This window comes from Diceros bicornis, chromosome 2, assembly GCF_020826845.1.
Source record: "Diceros bicornis minor isolate mBicDic1 chromosome 2, mDicBic1.mat.cur, whole genome shotgun sequence".
NCBI classification, from domain to species: domain Eukaryota; kingdom Metazoa; phylum Chordata; class Mammalia; order Perissodactyla; family Rhinocerotidae; genus Diceros; species Diceros bicornis.
Genome location: NC_080741.1, coordinates 6466256 through 6479218, shown reverse-complemented (window position 1 = coordinate 6479218; position 12963 = coordinate 6466256).

The following is a 12963-nucleotide window of genomic DNA, read 5'->3' as shown; positions in this document are numbered from 1 at the left end:
AAATGGGCCTACTACTTCTAAAAATAGAAATGCTAATTAGTGTTGATATTGATTTTGTATTTTAGCATGTTTTATCAATGAAGGAACCTCTTTATAAGCTAGTTTTCACTTCTTTGCAACAATTTTACTCTACACTATTTTCGTCCATCAAGAAGCAGCATAGCACTAAAGAATGAAAATCAGAATGGAAGAAACTGTTGTTTCACAATGTGTAGCTACAGATCCTCTGGGCAGCCTGAAGTATTGCTAGAATCCTTAAATCTGTACGTGCATCTTGAATTGTCTGCAAGTTCAGCAATGTGTCTCATGGAAACGTAAAATAGTATGTTTATGTTATTTTGCAAATGTTCAAAGAGACTATACCCAGTTATAAATACAAATTTAATTAAACATCTTACTGAGTTCACAGTACTTTCCTCTTTCAATGGATACTTTAAGTATAACTGATAACACAGACACAACCAAGAATTTTATTTTACTTTAGAAAGTAGTTTTAGTGCTGATAAAGGTCGGGGACTCCTAGAATTAAAAAAAAGGGATTTTGTTCCATTTGGTTTTCCAGAGTAAACTAAATTTACTTTTGCACTGCACTGCATTTTACCTATCTCTGGAAACATTCTGAAGTACATGGTGGATTTAATACGATTAATGTCTGGAAATATGATGAGTGGTTCAGTTTCTGATTTTCATAATCAGCTGTTCTGGTTGTAAGATATTACTGCCTTATAGGGACATCTGCTGGTAGATAAATAGAGGTCTGGAACAATAAAATCCTATCTTAGAGTTTGCCAGGGCATCACTCTGAGGTGGCGGCCTTGCTTGTATGTATTTGCTCTAGATGGTGCTTTGGCTGTTAAAATTCTAAATATTTTATCATTTCACGGTCCAGTCCTTCTCAGGTCACATAAAACTTGCCTTCATTATACATGTGCCTTGTTCCCACAACAGATTCATACATGCATTTAATTTTTTTCTTTTTCCAGATTGACCATATATTATCCTGAAAACCACGGGCTTTCTGGAAGTTTACGTGCTCTGGGGCAGGTGGCATGAAAATCGTAGCACTTGGAGGACACACTCTCTACGAAAAGCCGTCACCTGTGAGGTTACCTGCCTTGGATTTCCAGATCAGCATCATCATCTGAAACATGCAGGGAAAAAAGAAAGCCACTCTCTTTCAGTTCCTAAATTGGGGAAACAGAAGTAAAATAAATTTGATGATGTTATAAACGTCTTAAATTTGAGGCCTCTGATTTTTTCACAAGAGGAGGAAAAGTACCTTAATAATTTCATCATTTGGTTGAAACGCTCCTCTTCCACTCAGCGATACAAGGTTTTCCAGTAATAATTAGTTGCAGCTAATTAATTATCACCTTTCACTTTAAAAATGATTACCTGGTGAAAATAAAGCAACCAGTAGTATTATTTCTACTCACCTTAACCATCACCAGAATGGTGAAATAATTTATTTTCTTTTGGTGTTTCACTGAACAAGGATCGCCTTCATACTCCATCTTTGGAAAAGCAGAACTGTGTTAAATCATATGTTGTAGACTTAAAAGTAAATTGCCCATAAAAGTCAATATTACCAACAGGACAGCGTAGCAGCTTGTTCGTGCCACTTCTTCAAACCCACCACACATTAATGTGCTAATGTGATGGAAAATAAATGTCACATGCCTTCCCAGGGCTCTTTTCTCTATCGTTTATGTGTGTATATTTTTCAAGCAAGTAGAAGATTGTTTCAAGTAGAAGATTGTTTCATCAGTTAAGGCATTCTCTGCCAAAAGAAACGACATAATCATTAACTAATTACAACTAAATAATAGCATTGCACATTTTGACAGGTTAACGCACATTCTGTGAAGAGTTGAAGGCACAAGAAAGAGAATAGCAAAGCTACTTCGCTCACAAAATCCTCAAATGCCAATATGGGAAGTAAACTCTTTGAGGGTTTTCACCAACCACGTCTTCCTCTTTCCCTCTTGCTCTCATTATATAAAAAAGCATCTTTATTTGTATTAACATTCTAAACTAATTCACTAAGCAACAGTTCATTTTTACCAATTTTATCCAATCATAAATCATAGAATCTACTGACATCCACAGTTTCAACATGCTGAAATCATCATTTTAGCTGTTTCCCCCGTTACCAATGAAGCAGCAAGATACACATGGTGACCCTCAGATGTGAGAAGAGTCAGGAACCCAAGTCAAGAGAGGAATGCCTGTGTTTCCAAGTGTAATCTTGTGCTTTCGAAAGCCAACAACAAAACACAGACACGCCGGAAATGGCACGTGATCAATATTGTCTCAGAAGAGCTTCATAGCTCAACTGGAAAACAATATGGGAAGGATTAATGCAAAATTAGTCTAGTTTATGATTTCTTACACAATGACTCAAATATTTTTCACTATAGCAGAGTGTCTTATTGTTTTCAATCTCCTCACATATATTCCACCAAAACTCTTCTAAAAAGAAAAAGAAAAAGAAATAGATAATTTTGTTCTAAACCTTGCCCTTTAGCAAGTGTAAAAGGACAATTAAAGGATATGTTCTCCAGTGTTGTATGCTCTATAGACCGTTGAAGCCCATGTAATGCAACTGCAAAAGGAACCAGTAATATTAAACAGCATGAATGTGAGTACAGACTATCTAGCTGTTTTTTTTTTAATTTATTTATTGTAGCTTGAGAAAATTTCCCCCTTAATTCTACTATCGTGAAACTTAATAGTAAGTCTAATAGTAGACTCATGAAGTTGGCCAGTTTGCTACTAGAGAAATGAGGAAAGAGAGGGTACATATCAAAGACTATGAAGAGGTTTTACACTAAACATTAGAAACCAGTTACAACATAATAGAAGTAGAACATCATTTAATATATTTGCTTTTTACAAATTGGGTATGGAACAACAAAATTTGTTCAACAAATGACTATACAATTTTTCTTGTATTTATTTATTATTTAGCATATATCAAAAGGGGGCTCAAAAGGAAAAAATGTTAACATCAGAAGGAGCAGTGAGATCTATGCATTAAAAGGTGGTATCAGTATTGCAAATCACAAAAAAGTGTAGAAAAAATTTAAATTATTTACCTTTCTAGTTCAGCACAAATGTCCTACAGCTAATTATCATGAGATATTGCCTGGAAATTAACCAGTCATGTTGTGTTTCTATCTCCAGATTTACAATTAGTAATGCTATTAATGTGGTTCCTGTACTTAGCGTTACTAATTATATTGCTATGAACTAATGGTGTTAAAAATAGCAATAGCCATCAACTACCAATTAATGCTTAATGAGAGCATATAAACCCTGGCATTGTAATGAATTTCAAAATTATTGTTGCTTGTGTTCCTCTTGTAATCGTGCAAAAATGGGTGTAACCAGTAACCACTGAAGTAGGGCATTGATTGAAAGCATAGTTACCACATCATTGCAGGAAAATCAAGAAATAAATGGCTACTTGAAGGAATATATATTCCATTTTAACCTTAGAATCCAACACCCAGATTTTAGGGAAGAATCTTTGTTGGTTACACAATACAAAAAACAATTGAAACATAATTTGCAAAGATGGTTGTTTCAAATCCATGAATAAAAAGGCAAATGTTTTAAAAAAATTTGGAAGAGGAGTTTTTTATGAAGGAATCATTCAACAAATCATCTCTCCTAGAATTTATATAAGGCATAATATCCCAGAAGTTCAGCATGTACCAGAAATCAGGTGTAAGACAGTAATACCCTGTATCAGCTAGGACAGGCTAGGATATGCTGCAGTAACAAACACCTGTCAGTGGCTTAACATAACGCAAGTTTATGTCTTGCTCACATTTCATGTCCAGCACAGTCCCTTAGGGACTACTGCTCACTACAGCTCCTCAGGAACCCAGGTCTAAAGAGAGTCCACCTTGCCATGTGCCTCTATAATCTTCAGAGGGAATTTGGAAAATTGTGCCCTGCCTATTACTTCTATTCAGAAGTGACTTATATCATCTAAGACGATATTTCGTTGGAGAAAACAAATCACATGACTATGTATAAGTTCAAAATGATAAAAGTGTTTCCCAGAAAGAGAATAGCTGAGTTATTAGTGAACAACCTCATATGTTTTAGTATTTCAGCACTGTTTTAATAACCACAGCAAGAAGAGGACTTCACTGGAGAACTGCCCAGTGGTGGAGGAACACTGGTAGAACATCAGAACATCTCTTTGAGTCTCTAGAAATATGCTCTTTGACCTTATTGTTAAAATAGCCATTTCTAACAATGGGCTAATGGTATTACCCTATTAGTACACAGTGTTGCAGTATATTAAATGCAAATTTATCTTTTCAACTTTAGAAATGTACTTTGATATTTTATCTTGGTAGCAGCCTTTTTACGCTTGCTCCTAGTCAAAACCACAGTGTATTTCAAGAATATGAAAGAGCAGAAGTCACCATATACGGGGTGAGAAACGGAGTAACTTAGCCAATAAAGAGGCTAATGATGTGCACATGTATGTGTGAGCATATTCTCAAACCAGCACAAAACTGCTTAAGGCATCCACACTAATAGTGGCAATCAGACACCAAAGAAAGCTAAAGACACTAAGAAGACTCATAGGACTCAATCACAATGTTTACAAACCTACACTTTATTGAAGGAAAAGGATAAAAATGTAGCATTCGTATTAGAGTAAGGATACGCATCAGAGTCAAAGGCTGCCTCACAGCAAGGAGTCCAGAGAGATCCAGCGTGGACTCTAGTTGGCCTCCTCTGCAGGGCAGTCCTGGGCGTACTTTCTCTCTTGGATCAGGAACCTCCAACATGTGTATGAAATACCTTGGAAACAGGAGTCCAAAATGGAATCTCAGTTGTGTCTTCTTTTACTTCACTGCAGGTAGGCACATCATTGCTATGTGACCAGCACCAATATCAGAGCCCACAGGCATTGCACCAAAACCAGGTGCAAACCACCAATATTGCTGTTATCAATGAATTATACTGACAAGCTGGTACAAACTGCCCAGAAACTCGTCTCGGAACCATGGTTATAAACCAATACTATTAGTCGGGCCTATTTCATGCATTGGCCAAGGATCAGTGTCACGAAGAGCTATCTCTTATAAAACAGCTCAGGCCAATACAAGGCCTGATGGTAGTAGCCCTCACAGCACAACATCCAAATAGATTTCACAAAAAGCTAAGCATCGGAACCTAGAAGGACATCGATATTATTAATAGACCAATTTGCGATGTTGGGGCCTAGAGATAAACACATCTCTGGGCCAGGGGGCATATTTGAACTGCCTGAGGTTATTTTCAAACCGTACCCCACCCCTACGCCAGCCCCCTCTGAAACTTAACAAGTCATTCAGTCGTTAAGAGACGTCAGTTCTGAAGAGGATATGTTTTAGGCATGCTTGTTCCTGTTACTATTCCCGACTGTAACATATTGCCCCACGACTTAAAAGCTGAAAACAACAGTTCATCAGACTCACTAAAGTTATTCTTGAGGAATCTGGACAGAGCACAACATAGTGGAGTAGCTACAGAGATGCTCCACCACGTCTGGGGCCTCAGCCGGAAGGACTTGAAAGCAGAGAGTGGAAATCATCTCAGAGGCTCCTGACTCACGTTTCTGAGGGTGGACTCTGGCTGTCAGCCTAGACGCAGCTGGCTCAGCCAGAACACCTACTCCCGCCTTTGTGGTCACTTCTTCACAGCAGGCGGCCTCAGACTTCTTACATGGTGCCTCAGGGCTCCAAAGCTGATCGCCCAAAGAGACAGGGAGTAGAAGGACCAGTTTCTAAAGGCCAGGGCTTGGAAACTAGTCCAGTATGACTTCCCCTGGGCTCCACTGTCAAGCAGTCTCAGGGCCCAGATTCAAGGGAAGGGGCAGGACACAGACCCCCCACATTTCAGGGGGAGGAGTGCCAAAGGATTTGAGGATTATTTTTTGTGTGTGTGTGAGGAAGATCAGCCCTGAGCTAACATCCATGCCAATCCTCCTCTTTTGGCTGAGGAAGACCGGCTCTGAGCTAACTTCTACTGCCAATCCTCCTCCTTTTTTCCCCCAAAGCCCCAGTAGATAGTTGTATGTCATAGTTGCACATCCTTCTAGCTGCTGTATGTGGGACGCGGCCTCAGCATGGCCGGACAAGCGGTGCGTCTGTGCGCGCCCGGGGTTCTGAACCTGGGTAGCCAGCAGCGGAGCACGTGCACTTAACCACTAAGCCACGGGGCCAGCCCGAGGATTATTGTTTAAAACTGGGTCATCTGCCTACAATAAAATGTTTTCCATGTTTGGCTTCTAGTCCAACTTACCGTCTGTTTCTCTAGGTCTCTAGTGTAAGACCAGCATAGCTGCTCTCTCTGGAAGTTTGTAACTAGCGTTCACTCAAGCAGCTTTTTATTTTTTAGTGTATTGAGTAGCAAGACTGGGCAGCTGGCAGGGAGCGTGGCAAATTCCACTACACATCCTCAAGAGAAGTCACTGAACACTGCTGAGACAAGACTGGAAATCCAATTCAGGGACTAATAAGCAACGACAACTAGTGAAAACTGTTAATTAATTTATGTAAAGCCTCTTCTGTAGAAAGAGTAGGGAAGTTCAAGGATCATGATTTGAATTCAGTTATCTAACAGAGCACAGACAAGTCTCAAATGGACAATATTCATTTTGTGACCCTTGATTTTGAAAAGGAGCCAAAAACTGTCAGTGATTGTTATATTCTGTTATTGTACATGGTCAAATAAACTGGGTCCATCATAAAAGTTGCTAAAATAGTAAAGATAAGAATTTTGTTTTATGTAGCTACAGCTAGAGATTAAAGCCTTTAAATATATTTTCAAAGGTTGATGTCACTGAAATCTTGTACAGTTGGGAAAGAAGACACTGTAGTTTGAGAGAGAATGATGATGTGTATTGATTCCATCGCTGTAAGCTATATCCATATCTAAATTACTGTAAAAGTCCACCACAATTAAAGAATGTAGAATAATGAATTCTATTGCGTTTATATTTAAAAATACCTTACTCTAGTTTAAGTTGCATCAAGCAAGAAATAAATCTGACATGATTTTATTAATCGATATCCTGATCAAACTCCATTTAGGGAAAGCACAGTAAATGGTAATTGAATTTCTACTAGTTCTTACACAGGGAATTTGGAAATAGATATTTGAGTTATTTTTACCAACTAATATTTTTTATGGAAGGTTACTCAGTGTCCTGCATGCATTGAGAGTTTTCTGAGGGTGGCATTTGTCTTCTCGTTGGCTTCCAGGATTTATTCTCATGAACTGACTGGCTAGGAGTTGCTCCTCATTTTCTTCCACGCTTTTTGTGCATTTTCTTCCACACCTGGCAGGTGGCTGATGGGCTATTCCACCAGAAAAAGAACACTACTCTTTAGGCCCGGGTACATGTACAGCTGACCTAGAGTGTTTCCTTGTTTTCATTTTTCCTTAGATTTAAATTTGAATCATTCAACACTTTTCAAGACAGAAGAAAATGACATACTCCTATACAAAATATTGATAGCTCTACAATGATATGTTAATGAGATAAATGTCTCCAACTTACAATAAAACATCAAGCCTTAGAAATGGGAGTGAAAATCTATTTATATAAGCAAACAAAAATATGAAAAACTTCAGAGAATTTCATAAAAACAAAATATAGGACCTGTGAGAAAAAAGCTGTAATATTTTATTAAAGAATGTAACCGTATTTCTTAATGAGAAGAAGATTTTATATTTAGAAAGATTTTATATATATATAAATACATATAAATATAATATAAATTACATACACATAAATATAATAATAAATACATATAAATATATGTATTATTTTAATTTTTATTATTTTTATATATTATAAAATTATTATAATTTTTAAATATATTATTTATATTTATGAATATAAAAATTATATTTATAAATACATATAAATCTAATATAAAATACGTATACATATAAATATATATATGTATAACAACTGCTATGTTACAATTCCAAATAAAATTATATTGAAGTTTACAGAATTATACTAAAATTCACATAAAAAATAAAAATATAGACAAATAAAAGATAGTTTTTGAGAAAGAAGAATCTGAGAGGGCAGGGATTGGAAGCACCTTACCAGATATAAAAACATACTATAAAGCTATTGTAATAAAATAATAGTAGTGAGCATCTAAATAGCAAAATAAGCCGTGTAACCAAGTAAAGAATCCCCAAACACATAATAATATTTAGGAAAATAACAAATATCATAGGTGACATTTTATTTCAGAAGTGTTGTAATTGTCTATCCATATAGAATAAGAAAGTTAGAACCCCTACCTCAAACCGTTTGAAAAACCATTAAAAAAAATTCCAAATATTTAAAATGTTCCAAAGAGAATAAAGTTCTAAACTGCAGTTAAAAGTTAGAAAAATATAAGTAAATATATTTTCATCTTAGAATAAAGAAAAAAAGTAAATAATGAAACTCAAAAACAATAATAGGAAAGAATATACATACTACATTAGAACTGAAAATTACATATCACAAAACCATAAATAAAAATATCTGAAACACATACAACAAAAGGTTAATAGCTATAAAGTTACAAAAGTGCTTGCTAATCGATAAGGAAAGGAGTCACAGAAGAAGAAATGCACACGGACGATAAGCATAAAATAAGGTTCTCAACCTCACTAGCGAGCAGGAAAACACAGATTTAAACAACATAAAGTACGATTTTTTTCACCTATTACATTAATAAAAATTGAAAGAACTATAATATCCGTATGAATGAGTTTTACTGGTAGGAGTGTGAGTTCGTGAAACTCCTCATAAGATAACACAGCGCTATGAGTGGAAACGAGACCGACACGCACATTCACTGACCCAGCAGTTTCCACGCTGCAGAAGCAACAGAGCTGCCCACCCTCTGGGTCTAGGGAGGCAGGGGCTCATCGCGGTTTTGTCTTGAGGATCGCAAATGCTGGAAATAACAATAGCAAAAAAAAAGCCCTATGCCCACTTCTAGGAGAATGGCTGAATAGCTTCCAGAATATTCACACTATGGAATACTATGTCATTTAAAAGAAAGTCAGAGCTCTGTGTATTGACTTTCGAGGGTGTCCATGTTATATTAAATAAAAAGGCAGTTTCACAGCAATTTCTCTAGTAGGATCCCGTATCTGTTTAACAAAAGAAGAGAAAAGCAAATATATATATGAATGAAGTTCGTACAAGCTTAGACAATGATGTGGAAGGACCACATTAAGGTTAATTACTTTTGAGGTGTGGGATTTGGAGGCTAACAGGACAGGCCAACATGATTAGTGATTTTTTTCTTTATCTCTTATTTATTTCCCTAAGCATGCATTGCTTTGTAATTAAAAAACAATAACAAAAAAAGACTCAAAAGAGAGATAAGAGTGCCCTGAATTCAGTTTTAAAAACAAGTTAACACGCTGTTTTTATTTTAACTTTTGCACAGATGCTTCTCACCTCAGGTTAAAATTTGGAAAAAAAAAATCAAAGGATTTCCATTTTGTAGCTATAAACCTCCTCCTCCATGTGCCCAGTAAAGACGAGTGCAGCTGAAAATAACCACTTCTGCCTTCTAATTGTATGTGCAAAGGATATTGTGCTTATAAGATTAAAGGGGAGGCAGATAGTTGGGCCTGTTGGGTGAATATATGTTCTTAAATGGGGTTACTGAATGCCCTAGGTATAACGTACCTGTTATATACCCTGTGCTCATCTGGCCTTTGTTTTGTGTTAGTCCAAGAAAGGTTACTGATGGTTTTTTATCTCTTCCCAACTTCAAGAGAAGCAGAAGACAGACAGAAGTTAATGGCCATGTATGAGGTATGTTCTAAAGAAAATAAATAATCAAGAAAGGAGAAGCCCTCACAACTATAAGGTAATTTCTATGGATGCTCTGATAAATACCTAGAGGTGTGTGAGTGAGTGTGTTTGTGTGTGTGTGCATCTTCTTGTGTGTTTTTTCTAGGTTGGTTAACATGATAACGTCTCTCAATTTAGTCCATCTCCCATCCTGTAAGACTCCAGAACAGATAACACGTGATCCATAGAATTCTTGGGGCAATGAGAATCTCTGTCTTCACCACATTTCATATCACAAATAAAAAATAGTTCACTAATCCTCAATGGATAGCTATAAAAAACATAGTGCCCAATCTACACAAATAAAGCTGTGTTTTCTATATGCAGAGAGAGGAGCTATAGGCAGAGGAAGAGTAGATGGGGTGCAGAGAGAGGAACAAAGGAGGATTGGTAACTTCCGATTGTCCAAAGCTGAGAAAAGTAGATAACTGAGTAAGAGGTGAATTATTTATTCCACTCTTTACATCATCAAAATCCGTAATCCAGCCTGACTAACTAAAATGGTTACACTAGCCCAGGAGGATTCACACAGGCCTGAAGCCTGGGCCAGCCGAGGGCTGCTCCTGGAGAACTGGCCTCCTGTCACGCATGGCCATAGAGATGACTGAGCAACATCTAAGGTTGTTTTGTTCTTGTACCTGGTGGCAGGTAGGCATGTTGCCAGAGTCCTTGTGCAGTTGAGAGGGGTTCTTAGGAGGATATAAAATCTCTGAAAAAGTGAATCAGGGAGAGCTCCTAGCACTTGATGGCTTTCTCACCCCCACAGGTGGTTTCCGGAAGAGCTGATTCCTCATGAGATCTTGAGGTCTGAGAAGCAGCTCCTCTCTCCGGAGCGTGCTGTGTTAATGCCTGCTCTGCTTAATCTCTGCAAAGGTGTCTTCCTCTTGTATTATTAAAGAAATTGTGTGTCTTTGGAATGCATCTGTTGGTGTCCTTCTGTCAATCACAATAGTCCTTGTGACAACAATGCATTTATGACGTGAGCATTGAAGAAAATATAAACAATGGGGTTTATTTTCAAAGTAAGCTGAACAAATAGTCATTAATTTTTAAAAAATGGTTTGTTTTCTAAGACTAGTAATCAACTGGCAAAATTCCTGTTTTCGTGTGCACAAGCCAGTAAAATTATATTTACAACTAGGATGATATTCAAAATGTTTAACAGCTAGTATGGCTTTGGCATGAACCCTTCAGAACAGTTGCTATCCATAACAACCAGTACTGATGGGTAGCATTCGAATACCAGTTACAACTAGCTGTGAATAATAAGCACAGAAGTAAAAATGTGCATCAATCAGTGACTGGTATCTAAATGCTTCTCTGGCAGGTTCTTAAATAGTCAAAAGACATTGCTAAAATAAATAACGTATTGTGCTAAATTATCTGTCTCTTTCCTTGGAATTTCCAACACAAATAAAATTTATGATGAGAATACATTGCAGCACCTGGGAGAAATATAGCAGTATTGATGCACTTAAAATTTGGAATTTGAATATTACTAAACGTATTTGTTTACTTGTATATGCATTTATTTATCTCTCACCTTGTTTTATGTAAACTTCGGAGAGTCTGTAAATTTGATTGATAAGAACTTCACCGACCGCACTTACTAATTCTTGAAAACATAGTGAGTAAAATGTGGCATAACTTGAGACAAGTGTATTGGTGTTATACTGAGAAATTACTCTATTAAGTACTACATTGATAAATGATCTGATTTTACTTATTAGTGCCCATTTGAAACTAATTCAAATGAAGTTCAGCAGTCAATAAAACATCTTTACAAATACTCTATTTTCTCTGTTCAGTCAAGCCATATCTTTTATTTGCACTTATATGATTTTGCTGTACATCTAGCAAATATCTAGCAAAATTTTGAACTAAAACCCATTTTGAGGTTAATTTTTCAAAATGGTAAATAATATCAGTGATTATGTTTTTACTTCCATCTGTGTTTTCCCCAAAGATTAAAGAGAAAGATTACAATTTGATCTCTGTACCTATATAATCCTTGACCTCTTTATTCGTCACACAAAAACCTGTGCTAATTAAAATAATAGATTTTTTTTGTGTGTAGCAAATTCCAGCTAACTCCAGAATCACAGAATACTAATTTGCACCATATGAAGAGGAGATTTCATCAAACAATTGGGTAGGTCTATGTAGTTGAGCATTTTTACCGCATTTCTTTAAAAAATGCAACTATTAGGTATATTTTAAGTCCATAAGTCCTGCAATAAATTATCTATTATATTATTAATATTTCTGTCTTTCTCTGATGTCTCAACTTTGTCTTAATGAATTTGAGTTTATAGTTACAATGTAGTTTTATGTTGTTTCTTCATGTCTAATACTATAATACCTAATCCTTTTATTGATATTTCTATTTCCCACTATTTTGCAATTCATTATAATTCCTCACAGAACTTGGCATTTTCATTACCTGTGTATGGGTTTGTGGTCAAATTAATTCATTAAAATGTGACGTGTTGCTCTTCTTAAAATATGTGTAACTCTTAATTAAAACAAACATTTTTGTATGAAGTTACATAGGTCGTCTAATTCCTTGAACATTAAGAGACGTAAAAGACACACACTATCACATTGAATAACTTCAGCATGACAACTGTGCTGAATTTAACCTTTGGATTTAAAGATCTATTCCCATTATAATCTATATGTATGGACGTGTCAATAAATGTCCATGATCAGAGAGACCATCATGTGTATTATATGCACATTACACATTTACCTTTCTAAGGTCATGTGTAAAGGAGAAATATTAACATGAATAAATAAAATGTATATATAATAATATAAAATATTCGTCTTTGCCAATATTTCTAATCTGTATCTCACCAAATCCTCCCCAAAATTGTTAATAAGCAGCAAAATGGATAGACTCAAAGGTCACACCCTTGCCTTGCCCAAGCTCTAGAGAAAGTGCTAATGAGCATGAAATTAGCCAAAAGTTGGCAGCAGTTAGAAGGAAGATAAGCAGGGGGCCTGTGGACGATTCGCAAACTAATCAGCTTCTGAGTAATTGGAATTAGGCCACCATC